This window comes from Durio zibethinus, chromosome 15, assembly GCF_047325235.1.
Source record: "Durio zibethinus cultivar Kanyao isolate XHJ-2024 chromosome 15, ASM4732523v1, whole genome shotgun sequence".
NCBI lineage: Eukaryota > Viridiplantae > Streptophyta > Magnoliopsida > Malvales > Malvaceae > Durio > Durio zibethinus.
The window spans coordinates 5910768-5926718 of NC_143176.1; the positions used below are offsets into that span (position 1 = coordinate 5910768).

At 27.0% G+C, this 15951-nt stretch overlaps 1 pseudogene; it reads right to left on the reverse strand.

The window, feature by feature from the left end:
* The window catches only part of LOC149514585 (uncharacterized), an 80270-nt pseudogene extending 78880 nt beyond the window's left edge, over positions 1-1390 (reverse strand).
* Between the last annotated feature and the right edge of the window lie 14561 nt (positions 1391-15951).

The following is a 15951-nucleotide window of genomic DNA, read 5'->3' on the forward strand; positions in this document are numbered from 1 at the left end:
GAGAATTTTAACGATACAAAAAAAATGAGTACAAGAGATTTGATATCTCTTTTTAAGTATTTTATAGTTTGAAATTGAGATCAACATGTCCTCTTACTTCAACACCTTTACAATTGGCCAAGATTATTGCAATTGGTCGGTCAATTCAGTACAGATTTTGATGAAGTTCTTGATGACAATATACGTACATAAAAAATAGAATTCAATTAATTCACCTAATTCTTTACCTATCAACGTTACCAGAAATGAAAATATTTTTTAAAAAATAAATTAAAGATTCCAACTACTACAAGTTACAACACAAAATCAATTTTCTTACCACTGAAGAAGAAGGTTATTGAAATGGTTGTAACCTTTGAATCAAACTAGGCAAAGCCAAATGGATTCAGATTCATGAGGCAAACTCAAATCTGACCTGAAAGCCAATCCAGGGTCCAACCGAGAACACTCTTTTTCAATGTTGTACTCACGAGAACAAAATTTTATGACCATTATTGAAACTGTCATTCCCTGAAAGTACTGCTGCACCAGGATGCCACCCTGGAGAACCACTGCAGGTCAATGGAACAGTGTTTGTTGTACTGACAATATCAATATTTTGAACAAATAAAGGTGTTCTAGAGATTGAATTTGGTGGTGACATAAGTTCAGCAGGAAATGGAATTGAAGAAGCAGAAGAAGAAGAAGAAGAAGAAGAAGATTGATTTGAAGGATGGACTTTGGGATTGGAAAAGAAAGATATAATGATTTATGATGAATAATTGGTGGTGAAATAACAGATTATGGGGAAGGCAAAATTGTAGCAGCAGCAGCAGCTACAGTTGCATCTTTCTTTTGTTGTTCTTCTATTCTTATCTTCTCAAGCTGTGCCACACCAAGTCCTCTTTTTGGGACTTTTTTAGGCCTTTGCTTCTTGGAAGATCTATCAAGATTGCTTCCAATTCCACCTCCACTGCTAGTATTACTATTGCTACACCTTTGGGTTTGATGTTCTTAAGCCATTGTTTTCACGAGCTTCCATATATATGTAAACACAAGCTTTCACAAGAAAAAATTGGAAGAAAAATCCAAGAATAAAAAGCTTTAGACCTAAATCTTTTAAACTTGTCAGAAACAAGATGCTAGCAATCCCAACCCTGGTATTCAAGCATTTCACTATTTATATGTGCACTTTTATTGTGTGTTTCCATTCTTTTCAAGAAGAAAAAACTGATTAAAAGAGGGTTATGGAGAGAGGAAATCTTTGAAATCAAGGAACAAGGATTTTCAAATAAAAAAATTAAGGATAACAAGAGGAAAATCTAGAGATAATATACAAGAAGAAGCAACAAAGTTTAGAAGAAGATGCCCAAAATCTCGCTGATATTGGAGGTCAAAAGAACAAACCCATGAGCCTAGCCAAGTTTTCAGCCAAAATAATGAAAGAGAGTGGAAAGAGAAGATCACTGTATCTGAGAGGATTCAGATTTTCTCTCAAAGGCCTTGTTTGTCTGAGGTATCAAAAAAAAAAAATGATATACCAAAGTTGTACAATTTTTTTTTTCAAAATTCAAAACCATGCAAATCTTTAGCTTTGCTATGAATCTATTTGTCTCTCATTTCTCGACCAAGTCCTCCTCCACACTTCCTCTGTTCATTCCTAGAGTCTCCAAGACCCTCTCTTTCAGCCTTTTGTTTTTTCTTTTATTTTTTTCTCTCTCAATTTATGTTTTCAAAGTTCTAAAAGAAGCTGAGTTCCTAAGGTCACCTTAGCTTTGTTTTGTTTCCATTTCGGGGTATCTTTTGCTGGGTTTGCGACTTTTGGACCTAAATGCGGGACATTCACTTTGTTCTCCAACACATGCATGGAATTCAACAGCATAGTTTATGCCTTTCAAGTACACTAGCAGAGACAGATGGTTATACAAGCCTGAAAGCTCTTTGAACCCTTAAAATTTAAAAAACCCCAGTAACATGAGGCAGAGATGAATGGTTATACAAGTCAGAAGGGGTCTTTGTCTCATCCCAAATTTTAAGAATAACCAAGAATCAAATAATCTATAAGTTCCACTCTTCATATGAATACTTTATATCTAGTTCACTCAGTTAAATGAGCTAATAATATTTTGAAATCCGAATGGCTTATTTGTGGAAGAACAATAAAGAGATATTGTAAAGACGTTTTTTGGGCAGTTAAAATCTATGCATGTTTATGCTTATGGGTGCGAACCTATCTTATGCAATAGTTTAAGAAGGATTAAAATCATATTATTTTTTTTGTTTATTTGTTATACCAATCAATTATTACTTACAAACCCTTAAAATCAAAAGCTTTGTTATAATAATTAGCAAGTGTATACTTGTTACAATCATAATTATATTCATTCAACAAAAGTCAAATAGACTTTCTAGTTTCTTCATAAGACTCCAAATCTATAATTAAGTATCAAACTTTTTTTTCTTTTTAATCAACCGCAACTTCTCTCCATGTAATTTTTATTTTTAATTTTATTTTAGATTTTTTCTCCTGTTATAATGCATTTTTTTTTATTTAAGACAAAAGTTAGATTTGAATAACCTTTTAAAAGGTTAAAATTTTAATTACTTCTAATCTCAAAGTTTTAATTTTATTCTTTTAATGGTATATTTTATTTTTCCTGTTTTGATAAAAAAAATGTTTTTTGGCAATTGGTTTTTTTTTTTTTAAACCATTCACAATTTTAAGTAAAATGATTTATTTGACGTATTATGTTTCTTTATACAAATTGATAAAATTTATAATTTCGTAAGTTATGTTTAGTATATTTTTATTTATATTGATAATATATATGGTAGGTTACTTGCGAAGAAAAAAATTAAAATTCAATGTAATATTTATGACAAAAAGGACAAAAAAGCCTCTGAACTAAATTCAATAATCATCTAAGTCTTTTTTTTTAATCAATTAAACCTTTAAACATCTATTTTCATTAATTGAACTCTTATTAGAGAAAAATGGTTAACTTTTTCTGTCCAATTGAGGGCTTAATTGAGTGAAAATATATGTATAAGGATTCAACTAGGTGAAAATAAATGTTTAAAGATTCAATTAGTTTGAAATAAAAGATTTAGGGCTTGATTAATTGCATTAAAATATGAAAAGCTTAATTGATAAATGATTTTTTGTTTGAGCAATTTTTTTACCCTTAAGCCAATATTAATTGACTCTCTCAAAATTAAATATCAAGATCCACCACTATACACTAACCAATTGGGTTTTACTTCTTTGAGAGTTTGGTTGTCAACATTTTAGTTATATTCCCAATCAATAATGCATTTCATATTTGAATAATGAATAAAATTTTATTTAATTATATAATTAATTTAAAACTCAACAATTTGATCCCAATTAACCTAAATTTGGTGATCTAAACTTAGAAAACATCAATATCAAATTTAAAAAATTTTGAATTCAAAATAGTTTTTTTTTTTTTAATTTGAAATAACTCAATCTGTCCAATTGTCATCTTCTTAAAGTATTAAGTTTAAGTTAGGAATACAATAAATATACAGAGAGGTTGGATTGTTTTCATCTTCAATTTCTTTTTCCTACTAAGGATGTTGTTGGCATTTGGATTACTAAAAGTGGAGATGGAATTGATTGATTGGTTTTTCTTAAGTTAGGCATAAATTTTCTTAATTTGAATGATGGTTTGCTTTTTATTAGGTCTTTGAAATTACTTTTAATCTTTACTTTTACTTTCTAATTTGGAGCAAAATGGAAGAATCAACCATAAATTAATTATAACAAATAAACTTTAAGTTTTGAGTAATTCTTTTTAATTTTCATATGTTTCCTTTTAGTTACTTCTATAAACTTAAAACTTCTTTTTATTTTAATTGCACAATAAGAAAAGAAGATTAAATAGATATTTAATTTGAAAATTTAAGATGTAAATTGTATATTATTTTATTTAAATATTAATTTTTTATTGTTCTAAGTAACATATGTGTAATTAACTTAATGCAAATATAAAAGTTCCTAATCAAATCAAGCCATATGAAATTTCCTGCCTTAATATTAAGTATTAGCCCACCTTAATTTTTAAACTTTTAACGCCTCTATCTTGAGTTATAACACACGTAATTTTGATCAATATAAAATAAATTATTATTTTATTTTAATCTTTATACATGTCAAATATAAAATAAGATAATATTATTTAATCTAATCCTATCGTAATATCATTTTATCCTATCTTATCATAATTTTATATACTAAACACATTAAATCTTATAATTTAAACATTATACTAGGCAAAGAGCAGTAACATAAAAATATAGAACTGAGAAATGCTTCTTTATCCTTCTCTCTCTCTAAAAGTATGGAATTAATTTTTGGATGAAATAACAATATAGACAATATTTCTAAACCCTAAACAGCAATCCCAAAGCTCAGTTTGTGGGTTTCAGATGGAAGAGAATAACGGGGACCAATTATAATCTCAGTCTTAGCCTCAGCCGTCAGTAGATAGATAGAGACAAACAAAAGAGTTTTGAGTTTAGGGAAAAGAGAGAGAGGGCTTTGCCCAACCAAAGACGACGATTCAAATAGCACCAGAGGGCTCTTTATTCTTCCTCTTTCTCTTGATTCTCACCTCTCACGCATCTAATCACCCTTCCAATTGGCTATTGTTCCACGTGGCACAACTCTATTCGTTGCATTGCATCACTCTGTCGTTATGTCTCTCACTTTTGTTCTCTTTATTGCTGGGCGACATCCTTTCTGTGACGGTCATGGACATATGGAAGTGTTTCTGATAATTTTAAATACATCGACATTTAGAAAAGAGTAAATTTTATCTTTGGTTACTGAATTAAGCTTTTATTTTTATTTGGATCACTTAATTTTAATTTGTATCAACAAAATCATTAAAACTTATTAAATGTAACAAATATGGCCACTTTAACTATTTTTATCCAAATTACTAATAAAAAAGTGATATGACCTCCACATTTTATGCCACATAAGTTTAAATTTTTTTTTTTTTTCATTTCTTTTCTTTCCTTCCCTTAAATGTCACTCTTTCTCCGTTTAATTGTTCAGCCTCCATCTGCAGCCACCCAAAACTAACATTCCACCACCTCGTAAACGGGCCTAAAGTCGACTTTTGAGCCTAGCAGAGTTACTGTTACCAGGCTAGAGGCAGAACCACCCCAGGAAAGCCAAAAAAAATTCTCCTCCTTTGTTTGTCTCTAGTTGGTGCCCCTAAATAGAAGAAAGAATATTTTAGATTGTTTCTATAACAGAATGTTTTAAAAATTGTTTCTTTGCTGGCTTTATTTCTTGATTTTAACTTTATCAATGATAAAAAAGAAGAAAAGAAAGGTGCCCTTGTTTTAGCTACTCATAAATTATTACAACACTAATTCTACTAGATTTTATTTCAACACTAATGTCTAATTGTATACATTTGTTTATTGAATGTGGGTGGAATTATGAGTGTTCGTGGTGGATTTCTCCTTTTTAACTTGATAATAATTTTCCCTTTTCTGATTTGGAAATGGGAAAATGGAATTATAGTTGTCTAAATGGTGGTAGAAGGCTGAACAGATGGTAGTAGATCTTATTTTCAGGTTAGATCTAGGATACTTTAGAAAGTTTAAGGAGGAAATGAGCCAAGAAAAGAATGAGGAGGCTGAAATTAGCAAACAATTAAATTCTGATGAAGATCACATGCCGACAAACGACGATTGATGGCAGAGAGAGCCACGATACAGCGTCGAAAATTGAGTTTTGAATGGTGGCTGGCCAGTGTTGAAATTCTTTAGGAGAAAAGAGAGAGGGGGAGGGAGAGAAAAGAAATGAAAAAAATAATAATTTAGGCTTAGCTTATGTGACTGTTTATGTGGCATATGACATAGCAGTCACATCATTTTTCTGTTAATAATTGGGATGAAAAAGTTAAGTGATTAATTATATTTGTCACATTTAGCAAATTTTAATGATTTCGTTGGTACAAATTAAAGTTTAGTGATTTAGATGAAAATAAGGATATAGTTTAATAATTCGGTGATAATTTGTTGATATTCCATAAGTAATTCATCAATATTTGGTTGATAATCAATCAATAAGGTTGATTTTCTTTGTCAACTTTGTCAGTATTTTGTTGATATTTCATTGATATTCCATCAATATTTTATCAACAATTTTTTATGTCCATCATTAAAAGCAAAAATTCTGTCATTGAAATCCATCAGTAAACTTCAAATTTTATCTGTAATTTGATTAATTTCATTTATAATTATTTAAGAAATTATTAAATTAAAAATAAAACATGTATAATTATTTTAAAAGTCTATTATTTATCTATTATTCATTAAATGATCAAATCCACATCATAAAGTTTGTTTGTTATTCATTAAATGATCAAATTCACATCATAAAGTTTAAATCCACAAAAATTCTAAGACAATCCAAATTATAAATTTAAAATCCGTTAAATATAGTATTGAAATCCATAAAATCCATAAAATTCATAATACAAGTCTTGAATAATATAGTATTGAACTTCATCAATTACATCATTTGATCCATGAAACATCTAAGCTCACTCCTCAAAAAAATCATCATCTTCTTGCATGTTGCTTTACCAATTGTTATTGAAGACATTGATTGCTTGAAAACTTGTCTCACGCCAGAGATGCAACCGATTCAGTATTGCCACACACCAAAAAAATGCATTAATGGAGAAAAAAAATATGAAGTATAATATTACATCCCTCTACCCATCTGTCTTTTAGTATCAATAGCAGTTTAGAACAGACAAGCTAATAACATCTCACCGCTGTGGCATTTTTTGGCTGGTACTTATCAGTCCATAAGCTATTATAAAGCTGGATACTGCAACCAAGATAACATGGCACAAACCTACAACCAGTAATATAATGAAAAGGATCTTGCTTAGCATAATGGCAAACTTACATACGCAAAGGCAGAATCCATTATAGCAAGCAGCATTTTTTTTTTTATAAATAAACTAAATTATTATTAGTATGGCTAATAGTTGCAGGAGTTTGTAACATTGACTTTGACCATAAAACCAAGGCTTTAACAAGTTAGTGGGTACTAACTGGACTAGTTCCATTTGGTTAGCAAGTTTCCTCATTATTAAGGTGCAAATCCTATTTCTAACATAAATCTATTCTGCAATCTTTGAATTGAATAGTTGCAGAAACTACAGTAGCAAACGAGATTCTTTTAGTGCACACATAAAGTAGTTGTAATAAGAGATATATTAAGATAATCCTAAATCAACATATCAGAAAAGGAAGTTTAAAAGAAGGGCACAAAAGTTTTAATTCACAAAACTCCAAACTTTCTTTAAGTAGTCAACTTGGTTGTTCAGACTCTGAATTTTCCACATTATCAGCCTGCATAGAAAGGACAGCAACTTCAACTACTTGACCGTCCTGGCAATAACAAAATTATAGTGACAAATAAATCAAAGAACATTTAAAGTTACGATTAATCTTAAAAATCCTAATAAAAATTAACTATTAATTAAAAAAAAAAAAAAACCAAAATGCACGGCAGCCACAGATTTTGCAAAGAAAGCAAAAAAACAAAGAAGCCGACGGGCTATACCTGTTGTAAGAGCCAACGCCAGACGACGGACGACATCATCGGACGAGGAAAGGAACCAACCGGACGACTGACGACGATCGACAGCACCGGAAAAGCCGGTCAACGGCGTGGCGGTGAGGGGAGAATGGCAGAGATAAGTCGGGCAGAGAAAGGTGAAAAGGAGGGTTTAGGGATTTCAATGCAGGGGAGAAAATAAGAAAGGATTTAAGGATTTCATTTTTATCCACCTTACCGATGGAAATTCTATAGGTAAATTAATTCTTTTTTTTTTAAATTTGATTTAATTTAATTTTTTCCATAATAATTTATCAATGAAATAATCTGTCTGTATTACCTTTACTGATAGATTATTCTATCAGTATTTCTCGCACTAAATTTTTTTTCTCACTAATAATTTATTAATGAAATACTAATGAAATAACTTTCGTCAATAAATTTTTTTGATATTCTGTTGACAAATATTGAATTAATTTATAATTATGTTCTGTTAATAATTCATCGGTGATTCATTAATAATTATTGATAAAAATTTTTCATGAACAAATTTTTGATTATGTTAATCATCTTAAGATTCTTGATAAAATAACTAAGGGGACTCATGACATCAATCAAAATTGTAATTTCATTATCAATCAAAATTGTAATTTCATTGAAAAAATCTTTAGATTCTTTGTCAAAAAGATATTAAAATGATAATTAATTTTTTATATATATATGTAGAATTTAATATTTTTAACTTTTATGTAAATGATTTTACTATATATAAATAAAATGAAAATCACTAGATTGATCGAAAATTTAAAGACTAAATTATGTAAAAAAAAAATTAAAAACAGAAGCTCTAAATGAAATTCATTTAATAGTTGATGAATGGTGAAAATTTTAATATTTTTTAGTTAAAGCGCCCATTGAAAACAACCTAGAGACCTGGCAATAGGCCTACAAATGGATTATCAAAAACACCTAACCAAGGAAACCCACTCGCTTATTTACAAATGATCGAATAGGAGACACGTAGTATAACCTCAGTACAAAATTAGACTGATCAATTCTCAGAAATACAAATAAGCTGTGGCACCATTTACAAAGAGATTGAGATCATCACTCTCATGAGTTTCCCATTGCCGAAGCTTCAATGGTGCCTTGAGTCTGGAATGCAAACTAATCCTACATTGGACACTGATTTTCACCTTTTCTGGAATGTAACTATACCAATTCTCTTTGTTACTCATTTCTGTGGATTAAAATGTATGCAAATTCCAGTTTCACTTTTCAATTTCCCTTCCTCTAGACCAAGTTGTTAATATTCAAACTTTTGAGCTTAGGAGAATGTATTATGAAGACTTACTTTTTGGTTTTCTTGCTCTTTCAGAGAAGAGCTTAATTCTGGATTCAACCCATCTTTTAATTGCAGATGCCAAAAGTAATGTCCAATATTCATTCTTATGTACAAGCATTGAATTGTTTCCTGATTTGCAATGGCTTGCATATATTATGAGAGAAATTGTTGACATGGTTCATGTTGCAAATATTTCACCACCATCCAAATCCATTTCAACACAGTTCTCAGATGTAAGCCATTGTTCCCAAGGCCATAGCCTCCCACTTTTAGAAAGTTGGCCCAGCAATGGCAAAGCCTTTGCAATATTTTGCTAGAAATAACATGGCCGTAGGCACTTGGAGAAAGCTGCGATTTCATTGTTTCTAAAGCCATTAGCAAGATCTTCAGGAAGGTCTTGGAATGGTTATTATTTTCATAAGTAATGCTTTCAGTGTTAGCAGTTTCATTGGAATGGTTATGATTCAAATTAAAAGAATCAGGTTATAATAGACTGTATAAAACAGGGAATAGATGACATACCATCTTCAAATAAACTACACCATATTTTCCATTGGAAAGAAAGAATCTGGATTTAATAAAGTTGAGTCTTATACTTTTTTAATAAAATATGCAATTTATTTTTTCACTTTAAAATTTTTTACTGGATTTAATAAAGTTGAGTCTTATACTTTTTTAATTAAAAATAAAAATATTTTATCTAATTTTTCTAACTAATTATTTAGTAACATGTCTTTTTTTAGCATTAAAATTACAAATTCATTAATGTAATTCATAAGAACAATTTTTATGTAAGGGGTGGTGAATTTTTCTTTTGAATAAATTTTAATATGTAATTATATTAAAACTTAAGAACCTATTATTCTCTTTATGTCTTTTATATATATATATATATATATATTTATGTATATGACATATTTTGATTAAAAGATTTATAAATAATATTTAGCTTAAATGTCATAGAGCAAAACCACTTAAATATAATTAATATAAGTCAATTTTAAAGAGTTTTGGTCTAACGATATTTTTATAATGATTGGCATGATTGAATTTTTTTGAATCCAACTCCTCAAAAATAAGTTTTTTTAAGAAATATAAATTTTAATGCAATTATAAATTATAAAAATTTATAATGTATCTTATTACTTAGATTATAATATGTGAGTACGTGAGATTTTCACTAATATTTTTGACACTTAATTTTGTTTTTGTATTTATCAACATATAATTTGTATTGTTTATAATAATAACAAGATATTATCATATTTTTAGATAAATAAATCACATCATTTATCAAAAAAATAAAATTAAAATAAATTAAAATCGTGATACAAATAATATTTTTTTTCATCATCAAATAACTAAAAGAACAATAAAATTAGCATTTATATTTAAATTATTAGGGTAAAGGGAGCAATTTAATGCACTTTTACTATTGAGATTTTTCATATTTATATTTAAAATTTAAGTACAAGATTAAAAAAATAAATATTAATGATACAATATAAATTCGTATTATTAATAAAATTTTATAAATTCTAATACTATCTAATTATAAAATTAATTGCACAAAGCATGAATATAAAAAATTTAATAAAATTATAAAAATTTATTGTGCATAATGACATAATAAAGAGGTAAATCCAACGTCATAAAACAAAAATTAATTAATTACTACTATAGTTTGTACGAATTAATAAAGTCTACAGCAACAAGTCGAACAAACTCATCAGAATTTTAAATACCGAGGAGAGAGAAGGCAGCAAAATTTAAAAATATAAATATAACATTTTGATATATAGAATTGGAGTGAATTAAAAATATAAATTTCCGTGTTTTCTGTTAATTGTTTGACAAAAGTAAAGAAGAAGAGCACGAATGAAGATGTTACTTCCAATTAATTTTGGCCACAGTACCTGCCACGTAGAGTGAGAGGTAATAAATGAAGAAACAGGAGCTATGTTCATTTATTAGGATATTCAAAGTGTTGTGTTACTTGAAGCAAACACATTATTACGTTTTTTACATAAAAAAACATAATTATTAATATTAAAAATTATATTTTTACATAAAAATATAGTTAAAATATTTTATTATAATTATTTTATTTATTATTATGTTTTTTATTTAAAAATATTGTTCATATTAAAAAATATTATATTTATTTTATTATTTTTTAAACAATTAATTACGTTTCATATGTAAAAATATAATATTTAAAAAAATAAAAAAATTATCATTTATCAATGATTACATTTTTATATCAAAAAACATAATTATTAATATACACAACATTTTGTATTTATCAAATACTATATTTTTTAACATAAAAAAATGTAATTAAAAGTATCATAATTATTATATTATAATATTATATTAAAAGAAAAATTCACTACCCTTTACATAAAAATTGTTCTTATAAAAAATAATGTTTTAAACTACATATGTTACTCGATTCATGTAAGCATATACAGGTATGTATGTGCTTGACATTTAATTGTTCTTGCACCAAACCCCAGCTTACTTGTAATGCAAATTATTCAGATAGGAAAATAAAAACCCTTTATAGCAATTGTTTTCTTATATTTGAGAAAACCCTGTGATGCTGCAATTAACTTTGAAAAAGAATGGGACTATTGCAAATCTGGTTTATACACAAGGGAAAACCTGGTTCATTTTTTTTTTTTCTGCTTTACTGTTTAGTTGGTTACCACCGAAGGAAAATGTCTCCTGGAAAGATAAGCACCTTTATTTTAACCAACAATTTTGCAGTGAAAAATGAGAACATTTGGTTGTTTTATTTATCCTATAGGTACCAAAAAAAAAAAAATTATTTACCCAAAGTTGTAATAGAAACAACATAACAGAGTTTGTGAGATGACATTGGTTTGTTATTCGGGAGCATCTGTCAAAGACAGACAGCCATGTAGGAAACTGTCACTGTCAAAATAAGGTTTTGATACATTATGGAGAAACAAAATAATGGGAAGAATTAATTAAAATTAGTGATGAGAGCTATAGTCCTAATATGTTCTAGATTACATAAAGGAAATCAAGATCAAGCCCTATGGTATTGGCTATAAAAAATTGTAAAAAAAAATCTTAAAAAACAAGAAAAAATTATTTATCCTTAATGTCATGATTTTGGTATTGCTGCATTCAATGGCAACCATGGCTGAACTGAGAAACAACAAGCAAAGGCCAAAAACAAGTTTTGAGTGACAAAACGGTTAATCTGTTGACAGAAGCATGTTAACAGAGAGAGAGGGTTAGGATTAGATAGGTGAACAAAATTGAAGGAACAATTAACAAAGTTGGTGAAGTTTGTTAACAAAGTTGGTGAAGTTTGTTACTGACTTTTCAGAATCTTAAAGAGAAAATAAAAGTACATAAGAAGGTCGTTATAAGTAATAAAGGAAATGAAAAAAAAAAAATTGATGGAAGAGCTGAAGCTTGTCAAAATTTTCTTCTGTTTTCATTTTTTTTGTTTTTGATCATTTTCCCACTTGCTTTCTTGGCTTTTCATTTTCACTGGTAGTTATAGGTGGGTGTGAACTTGTGGATAGTCTACTCACCATTTCTGTTCTGTAAAAATGCTAGTTAGAGTTAGAATTTACCATCTAATCAATCTATCCAGACAGTGACATATGGATGGTTAAAGGAAATTGCTATTTGGGATCAGTTGATCGTTCACGTTATCATGGAATGTTTCAATAACAAACTTGATGAGACTAAAAACTGAATGTAAATGACATGAAAGTTGATGAGAATAAAAACCAAATGACTAATATAAAAACCTGGAAATGAAGTCTCCAAACACTTTCCGATTGAATGCTACAAAATGGAACACCTAATTATGGGTTTTTTTTTTTTTCCTTTTTTGAATTACTTGGACAAAAAAAGTTTCAGCAACAAAATAATTTAGAGAGAGTAATGAAATCCCATTTTTAACCCCTTCAAAAGGATTGACAGATTCTTAATAACAGCGGCAAAGTCACCTCTATTTTAGAAGGTTTGAGTCTTTTGACAAACGGTTTGTACGATATATTATGAACAGCTTGGCCCACCAGAGGCCTTTGTAATGCAATTCACACCGCTACCAAAAATGGAAACTTATATATCAGCAATTTCATTTATTCAAAATGAAGAAAAATATTGAAGAGCATTAGAAATTTCACGTATGCAGCATAATTTGTAGGCTCAACATCAACTTCAGTCAAGTATTTACGTCAAGTCTTTCATTGACACAGCCTAGAGGACAAAAGCCATAAACTAGAGGCCGACTTACTGTAATTCGTCTGAACTGAAACTACAAGAGCCATGCCAATTGTGATTAATGTTTATAGTTAATAACATAACATATAAATCTGTAAATTTACGTTAGACATAAGTTAAAAGAGTTATTATCAATTTTTTTTTTGTTAAGATACGATTGATCACCCGACAGTATTTGTCACATTTAAAAGAAATCTCAAGATTAATTTAGATATTTTTAAATAATTGATTTTAGTCTACGAAATCATATTTAGATTTAAGATATTGATGATTAATTTAGTGATTATTTTCTATATTAATTACAAGCTTACTTGTATGGTTTTTATTTTCCTATCTGAATAATTTGCATTACAAGTAAGCTGGGGTTTGGTGCAAGAACAATTAAATGCCAAGCACATACATACCTGTATATGCCTACATGAATCGAGTAACATATATAGTTTAAAACATTATTTTTCATTAGTACAATTTTTATGTAAAGGGTAGTGAATTTTTCTTTTGAATAAATTTTAAGATGTAATTACATTAAAACTTAAAAACCTATTATTCTCTCTATGTCTTTATATATATATATATATATATATATATTTATGCATATGACATATTTTGATTAAAAGATTCATAAATAATATTTAGCTTAAATCTTAATAGAGCAAAACCACTTGAATATAATTAACATAAATCAATTTTAAAGAGTTTTGGTCCAACAATAATTTTATAATGAATTCAACTGCAATATAATTGGCATGATTAAATTTTTTTGGATTCAACTCCTCAAAAATAAGTTGTTTTAAGAAATATAAATTTTAATGCAATTATAAATTATAAAAATTCATAATGCATCTTATTACTCCGATTAAAAATATAGCATGTGAGTACATGAGATTTTAACTAATATTTTTTACACTTCATTTTGCATTTGTATTTATTAATATATAGTTTGTATTGTTTATAATAGTAACAAGATATTATCATATTTTTAGATAAATAAAATCACTCCATTTATCAAAAAATAAAATTTAAATAAATTAAATTCATGATACAAAATAATATTTTTTTCATCATCAAATAACTAAAAGAACAATAAAACTAACATTTATATTCAAATTGTTAGGGTAAAGGGAGCAATTTAATGCATTATTACTATTGAGATTTTTCATATTTATATTTAAAATTTAAGTACAAAATTTTAAAAAAATAAATATTAATGATACAATATAAAATCGTATTATTAAAAAAATTTTATAAATTCTAATACTATCTAATTATAAAATTAATTGCATAAAGCACGAATATAAAAAATTTAATAAAATATAAAAATTTATTTTGCATAATGACATAATAAAGAAGTAAATCCAACGTCATAAAACAAAAATTAATTAATTACTACTATAGTTTGTACAAATTAATAAAGTCTACAGCAACAGTCGAACAAACTCATCAGAATTTTAAATGCCCAGGAGAGAGAAGGCAGCAAAATTTAAAAATATAAATATAACATTTTGAAATATAGAATTGGAGTGAATTAAAAATATAAATTTCCGTGTTTTCTGCTAATTGTTTGACAAAAGTAAAGAAGAAAAGCACGAATGAAGTGTTACTTCCAATTAATTTTAGCCACAGTACTTCGCCCGCCGCGTCAAGTGAGAGGTAATAAATGAAGAAACAGGAGAGGACGACGAGTAGCTATGTTCATTTATTAGGATATTCAAAGCAAACACATTTATTACGTTTTTTACATACAAAAACAAAATTATTAATATTAAAAATTATATATTTTTACATAAAAATATAGTTAAAATATTTTTTTATAAATATTTTATTTATTATTATGTTTTTATATTTAAAAATATTGTTAATATTAAAAATATCATATTTATTTTATTATTTTTTTAAATAATCAATTACGTTTTATATGTAAAAATGTAATACTTAAAAAAATAAAAAATTATCATTTATCAATGATTATATTTTTATATCAAGAAACATAATTATTAATATACATAACATTTTTTATTTATCAAATATTATATTTTTAACATAAAAAACATAATTAAAACTATCATAAATATTATATTATAATATTATATTAATAATTACGTTTCCAATTTAAAAAATATTGTTGATATAAAAATATTTAATTTATTTTGTTATTATTTTAATTAATCTACTATATGTCCTATATAAAAAATATAGTGTTTTTGAAAATAAAAAATTCAAAATCCTAGATTTACAATTATCTATTACATTTATTTTTTTAAAAAATATTATTTTTATTATATGTAACCTACTAGGTGTGACTATGAATGTCCATTTTAGTTTTATAATAGATTTTCATTTATCATATAATTACGTTAATTTTCAAAGATAAATTTGATTGAAAAATTTTATTATTGAAATAAAAAAATAAGACAAAATTAATTTTTCTCTTTGAATCTTAAAAAATCATAGGGAGTGATGGATTTATTATTTCGGGCTATTTGAACATTATTGAGAATCTTAGAATATCTCAAAGAATTAAATATCGTAAATCAAACATGAAAATCAAAATACAAAAATTAAGATTTTAGAATAATTTAATTTTTTTCGAATCAAATGCTCTTTTATTACTTACCCTTTTTTTTTCGCAATGATGGATATAGATAAAAAATATAATATATTAAAAAGAAAAATAATATAAGTTTAATAATACATAAATGTTTACTGTGGACATTAATTTGTCCAAAAATAC